This window comes from Pseudoliparis swirei, chromosome 21 (genome assembly GCF_029220125.1).
Source record: "Pseudoliparis swirei isolate HS2019 ecotype Mariana Trench chromosome 21, NWPU_hadal_v1, whole genome shotgun sequence".
In the NCBI taxonomy this organism is placed as follows: domain Eukaryota; kingdom Metazoa; phylum Chordata; class Actinopteri; order Perciformes; family Liparidae; genus Pseudoliparis; species Pseudoliparis swirei.
Genome location: NC_079408.1, coordinates 780,524 through 788,023, shown reverse-complemented (window position 1 = coordinate 788,023; position 7,500 = coordinate 780,524). Strand labels below are relative to the sequence as shown.

Genomic DNA, 7,500 nt, shown 5'->3' with positions numbered 1-7,500 from the left:
TACCAGACCAACAGTGTGTGTGTGTGTCTGTGTGTCTCTGTGTGTGAGTGTGTGTGTGTCTGTGTGTCTCTGTGTGTGTGTGTCTGTGTGTGTGTCTGTGTGTGTGTGTGTCTGTGTCTCTGTGTGTGTGTGTGTCTGTGTGTCTGTCTGTGTGTGTGTGTGTGTGTGTGTGTGTGTGTGTGAGTGTGTGTGTGTCTGTGTGAGTGTGTGTGTGTCTGTCTGTCTGTGTGTCTGTCTCTCTGTGTGAGTGTGTGTGTGTCTGTGTGTGAGTGAGAGTGTCTGTCTCTGTGTGTGTGTCTCTGTGTGTGTCTGTGTGTGTGTCTCTGTGTGTGTGTGTGTGTCTGTGTGTCTCTGTGTGTGTGCGTGTCTGTGTCTGTGTGTGTGTGTCTGTGTGTATGTCTGTGTGTCTGTGTGTGTGTCTGTGTGTGTGTGTCTGTGTCTGTGTGTCTGTGTGTGTGTCTCTGTGTGTGTGTGTGTGTGTGTGTGTGTGTCTTTGTGTGTGTGTGTGTCTTTGTGTGTGTCTCTGTGTGTGTGTGTGTGTGTGTCTGTGTGTGTGTCTGTGTGCGTGTGTGTGTGTCTCTGTGTGTGTGTGTCTGTCTCTGTCTCTGTGTGTGTGTGGGGGGGGGGCGTCAACGGAGAGGAAGCGAGGTAATAGTTCACTGCTGAACATTATGGTCTGGAGAGAGAGAGAGAGAGAGAGACACAGAGATTTTTTTGATTTTTGAAAAACACTTTATTTACATTTCTTTAACCATTACGTTTCTTTAAAAATGAAGTGTTTAAAAAAATCGGGTCGTTTAAAATAAAAACAAACAAACAAAACAAAATATTTAAAAAACAGAAACACATGCTTTACCTAATAAAAAGCGGTGCAAACACCAGCTCCTCCTCCACCACAGAACAACTAAGGTGTTTTGGATACCTGTTGCTCACTTTCCGCTGCTTTCGGTGGCCCCCGGACGGCAAACGCTAGCTGGCTAACTAGCCACTAGCCTCCACAGCTAGCCAGCTAGGACAGCTGCATCCACAGCTAGTCGGCTAGCACAGCCTGCCGGATAACCTGCTGCTTTGACACGGACCGTTCTCCCAGCTTCTTCCCCTCCTGCCATGCTACGGATTACCATCCATAGCAGCTTCAGATGAGAACCTGCGGCCACTGGCATGTTGTCAAAGTATTCCATCCCGCAACTGCTGAGTCTCAACAATCGCACAACTCCAATGTGCATCTCAGCCATCAAACAACTTGGACTCCTACGCCGACCTCCTTACATCCACAGAGGCTCTCGTAGAAAGTTTGTTTACCACCAACCCTGCCCGTCTGTATCATCCATTCTTTCCATCTGGACCACTGTCGCACGTCTGCCGCGTCATCAGAGCGCTGCTGCTCTCGGTGTAAACAACAGGGGAAACACCGCGAGACTGCTACACACTGAGTTGTGCGGAATACGTGGAGTGGATTCCAGTTTACTCCGGACCATACAGAAATCCACCATTTCATCCAGTCAAAATAGAACAGCTTAATGCACAATCCCTTACAAACAAATCATCATTCATACAAGACCACATCATGGACAAGGGAATAGACTTTATGTGCCTCACGGAAACGTGGCAACAGCCTGAGGTTTACTCTGCCCTAAATGAAGTCTGTCCCCCTGGCTACAGCTACCTGGAAAAAGCTCGCAGCACTGGTCGTGGTGGCGGCTTAGCAATAATACATAGAAATGCACTGGAACTGTCCCCCCTGCCTCTGCCTGTGCTATCCTCATTTGAATGCCTTGGATTTAAATGTAAACCCCCCCCTTCCACTGACATGACTTCTCATCTACCGGCCTCCCAAACCCAACTCAGCTTTCATCCCAGAGATGCACGACCTTCTCACTACACTCTGCGCTACCTCTGCAAACATTATAATACTAGGTGACATAAATTTTCACGTTGACACCCCCTCCTGTCGCTATGCAGCCGAGTTTCTACACCTCCTGGACTGCCTTAACCTAACACAACATGTTGATGTCCCCACACACACTAGGGGACACACACTGGACCTTGTCATCACAAACTCTGCCCCCATAAGTAAACTATCAGTGTACGATCTAGGTGTGTCGGATCACAAGGCCATCTCAATGGAGCTGTCGCTCCTGCTACCCCACCAAACCCAAACGCCAAATCCATTTCAGAAATCTGAAAAACATCAACCCCGACAACATGACTTTGGATCTCCAGCATCTCTCCACAATTACTCCTACATCAGTCAATGAATCTGTGGACTTTACAATAAATCTCGTAATCTCCTGGATCTCCACGCCCCTGTCAAAACCAGAACAGTCACCTTCACACGCTCAGCCCCCTGGTACACCTGCGAGCTGCGGAAAATGAAGACAGCGGGGCGTGTCCTTGAGCGGCGCCTCAAGGTTTCTGGACTCACTGTTCACAGACAGGCATACCGGGGCCACCAAAAGGCCTATGCAAAATCCCTCAGAGACACACGGTCAACATTTTATTCCACTATCATCAACAATAGCCCTGGCAACTCCAAGCAACTCTTTTCCACCATAAATCATCTCCTCAAACCTCAGACCCCCTTACACAAAGACACCACAGAGGAGCGGTGTGATCATTTTATCACTTTTTTTAGGAAAAAAGTAGAGACCATCCGCTCTCTCCTCTCAAACTCCGCTGCTCTCCCAGTCCTGACCGTCAACCCCCAACCCGGACCTACCCAGCCTCTTTGCTGCTTCACTGATATCTCGCAGCATGAAGTGGAGGCCATCATCAAAAAGATGAAACCCTCCACCTGTGCCCTGGACCCCTTTCCCACAGCTCTGGTCAAATCGAACATTGGTTCCATAAGTCCCCTGATCACTTCAGTGATAAACCACTCCATCCAGGCTGGTCATGTTCCTTCCCCATTAAAAGCTGCTATCATCAAACCACTCCTCAAAAAACTCACCTTAGACCCTGAAGTCCTGGCTAATTATAGACCCATCTCCAACCTGCCATTTCTATCAAAGGTGCTGGAGAAGGTAATTTCCATTCAGATTCACGAACATCTCAAACACAATAACCTCTTTGAAAAGTTCCAGTCTGGTTTCCGCCAGGGCCACAGTACAGAAACTGCCTTAGTCAGGGTGACCAATGACCTGCTGATGACAGCTGACACGGATCTCCATCCTCCTCATCCTCCTGGATCTAACTGCAGCGTTTGACACCGTTGACCATAACATTCTACTCCATCGTCTTCGCTCGACAATTGGACTCTCTGACTCTGCCCTAAACTGGTTCACCTCATATCTCACCGGGAGGACTGAGCATGTCACCTTGGGAGTCGCAAAATCACAAACACACTTTGTGAACTGTGGTGTCCCTCAAGGATCAGTCCTCGGCCCCACCCTTTTCACCATATACATGTCCCCCCTTGGTCGTGTCATCAGCCGGCATGGAATATCTTTCCATTGCTATGCTGATGACACGCACTCATCAGAACAAAGCCAACCCCTTCTGCACCTCTGCCATCATCCAACATAACCACATGCCTGGAGGAGATAGAGGTGTGGATGAAGCAAAACTTCCTTCAATTAAACAGCTCCAAGACTGAAGCCATTCTAGTTGGCACTCCACATCAGGTCCTTTCATCCTCCATCACCAGCATCACCTTCTCCGGTCAGAACATTTCACTGTCAACTGTCACCAATCTGGGTGTTAAAATGGATCCTCACCTGACCTTTGAGGCCCACATCAAACAAACATGCAAGACCTCCTTCTACCACCTCAGAAATATTGCTAAACTCCGTCCCTCACTCAGCCTATCAGATGCTGAAAAGCTTGTCCATGCCTTTGTCTCCTCCAGGCTGGATTACTGTAACGCACTTCTCATTGGGACTTCTGCCAAGAACATCCAGAAGCTGCAATACATCCAGAACAGTGCTGCTAGGATCCTGATGAGAGTGCGGAAGTATGAGCACATCACGCCCATACTCAAATTATTGCATTGGCTCCCGGTCTCACTCAGGATTGACTACAAAATCACCCTCTTCACCTATCAGTGCATTCATGGAAATGCGCCCTCATATATCAAAGAACTTCTCACCCCACAAAATTCCACGAGGAGCCTACGCTCTGAAAAGGCAAACCTCCTTCTTCCCCCCAGGACCAAACTGAAAATTATGGGAGACCGAGCCTTCTGCTCCGCTGCTCCGAGACTGTGGAATGCCCTCCCAAACCAGCTGAGGACACCACAGACTGTGGATGTTTTTAAAAAAGGCCTAAAAACACACCTTTTTAGAATAGCTTTTCACTAGATTTGAACATAGACGTCGCTGCTTTTATTCTGTTTTATCTAAACCATTTTTACTTTGTAGCACTTTGAGTTTTGCCCATGCAAATTAAAAAGTGCATTATAAATATAATCTATTATTATTATTATTATTAAACAATACCTTTAAAACACCAGCGTTGTTTAAAAGCATCCAGGTCTCCAATGTGTTTATAAAACCTGAACTCCAGCCAGAGTCTGGCTCTGATGTTACAGAGCCACACTGCCCTGGCTTCCTGCCCCTCTCTGTTTTCCACCCGGGACTTCCTTGTTAAATAAATGGCCATTTTGGCTTCGCCGGATAAAAAATTAAGGAGCTGCCATTTTTCTTTTTCCGTTTTTGTAGGCAGCTCCCATGATAAAAACCTTCTCTGTAAAAGCCACATTAAAAAGACTAAAAACCAATGTTAAAAGAGTGAAGAAACTCAAAAGTCTCTTACACTCGTTAAAAACATGGTAAATAGTCTCCCGGAGGTCACAGAAGGGCACTGGCTCAGGACAGCGGGATTGATTACGAAATAAAAGCGTTGGACGCGACAGCACCGTGTAAAATCCGCCACTGGAGGTCAGCGGTCCTTTTCTTCAGGGAGGCTTGTATAGGACCCCCACTGCGGGCCAGGGCCTCCATGCCCAAGTCTCTCTGACCACACAGTGGGCGGTCTGTTGCACAGTCTGGACCTGTTGATACTCTTCACGAGGTTAAAATACAAAGTCTTCTTGTCTGCTTTGTTCAGTGTGCAGTTTTCTGCGTGGCTCGTTCTTAGCAGGGGCGGTGAGTCCCCTAGCCCGGGCTGAGGGAGATGTTTGGGAAGGGTCTGCAGGGTCCGGCTCTGTTCTCTGCTGGCTGTAGTCGTTGAGGAGGCTCCTCTCCAACCCGGTCAGCCTCTGCCTCCACAGCTCCAGGAGCCTCCTCGCCACCCGGTCGGAATGCATCCCCAGCAGGGAGCCCAGGGCCGGGGGGTCGCTCAGCGTCGGCCCCACTGCATCCACCAACTGCTGCAGGAAAGGGTCTTTGTTCAGCAGCGCCCCGTTAGTCCAGGGGTGACGCTGCTGCTAATGTCCAGTTTTGCATTATAAATTAATGGTTCTCTCAACAACCAGAACAGAGAGTCAGACTGTGGGCACCTTTCGTGCTTAAAAAGGGCCCACGACTTAAAAACACCCTGATAAAAAGGAGGCAGCCCACTTAGTTTTAAAATGCTGGAGTCTATTAAAAACAGAGCAGTATCCAGCCCCAGGTTGTCAGCACGTCTGAGGATGCAGCTGGCCACGTCTCGCCACACTAAAAACCCGGACTCGTTAAAACTTCTGAACAAACTGTAATCTAAAAGTGGCCGTCCGGCTGGCCAGGTTGACGAGGCCCTGTCCCCTCCTCTCTGGCTAAAACAGCACCCCTGTGGCACCCAGTGTAGACCCTCCCAAAAGAAATCCACCATCTTCTTTTGTATGTTGGCTAAGAAGCCAGAGGAGGGTCTAACACGGTCAACCTGTGCCACAGTTGGGATGCAATAAGATTGTTTAAAACCAGTACTCTACCCTTAAAAGACATCTGGGGAGCAGCCACTTCCACTTGGAAAGTTTCCCTCTATCTTCTCTGTGACGCCCTCCCAGTTCTTCTGGACCATGCTCGGTTTCCCAGGTATATTCCTAAATATTTAAAACCGTCCTTTTTCCATATGAGCTTTTGTGGAAGAACCGGAGGCCACGCCACACCCCCACAGCGAGGGCTTCGCTTTTCTTCCAGTTCACCCTCGCTGATGATGCCGTGCTAAAATCATGTACTATTTGATTTAAAAGGTTTACATCATTTTGATTCTTGATAAAAACAACAACGTCGTCGGCATATGCCGATAAAATCATTCCTTTACTAAAACCAGGTAAAACCAAACCATGTAGGCTAGAACGTATTTTAATGAGGAGGGGCTCGAGGGAGAGTGCGGAGAGCATCCCGGACAGAGCACAGCCCTGCCGGACCCCTCTACCCACTCTAAAAGGAGCACACAGCCTGCCGTTTATCTTCAGCACACTCTCAACATTACTGTACAACACCTTGATCTTAGCTATGAAGCCAGCGCTGAACCCAAACTTGCCCAGAACTTTCCAGAGGAAGCCGTGTTCAACGCGGTCAAAAGCCTTTTCCTGATCTAGAGAAATCAGACCAGTATCCATACCCAACAAGCTGGAGACCTCTAAAACGTCCCGAATGAGGTGGACGTTATCCACCATGGACCTGCCGGGCACACAGTAGGTCTGGTCCCGATGGAGGACCTGCTCCATAGCTCCCCTCAGCCTGGAGGCGAGGACCCTGGACAGAAGCTTATAATCCACACACAGCAGAGACACAGGGCGCCAGTTACCGATGTCCTGCGGGTTTCCTTTTTTTGGCAGTAGCGTCAGCACTGCCCTCCGGCAGGACATCGGCATGGAACCAGAGGCCAGACTCTCATTGAAGACGTCTAGGATGTCCCCTCCGAGGACATCCCAGTATTTTTTGTAAAATTCAGCGGGGAGGCCGTCAATTCCGGGGGCGCGCCCTCCCTGCAGGGCAGCTTTCAGCTCTTGGGGGGTTATGGGTCTGTCGAGCTCCTCATTAGTCTCCTCAGAGACCTGAGGCAGCTCCCCACAGAGCCCCTCCGCCGACTCTCCCTCCTCCCTATACTCAGTGGCATACAGGGAGGAGTAAAACCCCACCGCTCGCTTCCGGATCTGGCTTGGCTCCACAACCGGCTGCCCTGCGTCCGTCAGCAGTGAGTGGATCACTCGCCCCTGCCCACTCCTCTTCTCCAGGCCGAAGAAGAAGCTAGAGGGAGTGTCCATCTCGCGATGGTCTGGAATCGGGACCTGACCAGTGCGCCTTGCACTTTACTTGAACAGGTCGGCGAGAGCCGCTTTTTACTGAGGACTTCAATATGTCCTCGATCTCCTGTGGACTCGCTCAAACTTTCTAAGTCCACTATCTCAGTCTCCAGGTCCTTCATAGATCTGGTGACGTCTCTAGTGACGTTGAAAGTGTGCTGCTGACAAAGGAGCTTAATTTCTACCTTACCACGGTCCCACCACTGCCTAAGATTATTAAAATCACTCTTCCTCAGCCTAAAAATGCCCCAAAAATAAAACAACACCTCTCTAAAATTCCTATCGAAAGTTAAAACTGTATTAAAATGCCAATATGCGCTCCTAGGTAAAAA

At 49.1% G+C, this 7,500-nt stretch overlaps 1 pseudogene; it reads right to left on the bottom strand.

Moving 5' to 3' along the window:
• Nucleotides 1–3,806: 3,806 nt before the first annotated feature.
• Nucleotides 3,807–7,500, bottom strand: part of LOC130212094 (arfaptin-1-like) — a 33,412-nt pseudogene continuing 29,718 nt past the window's right edge.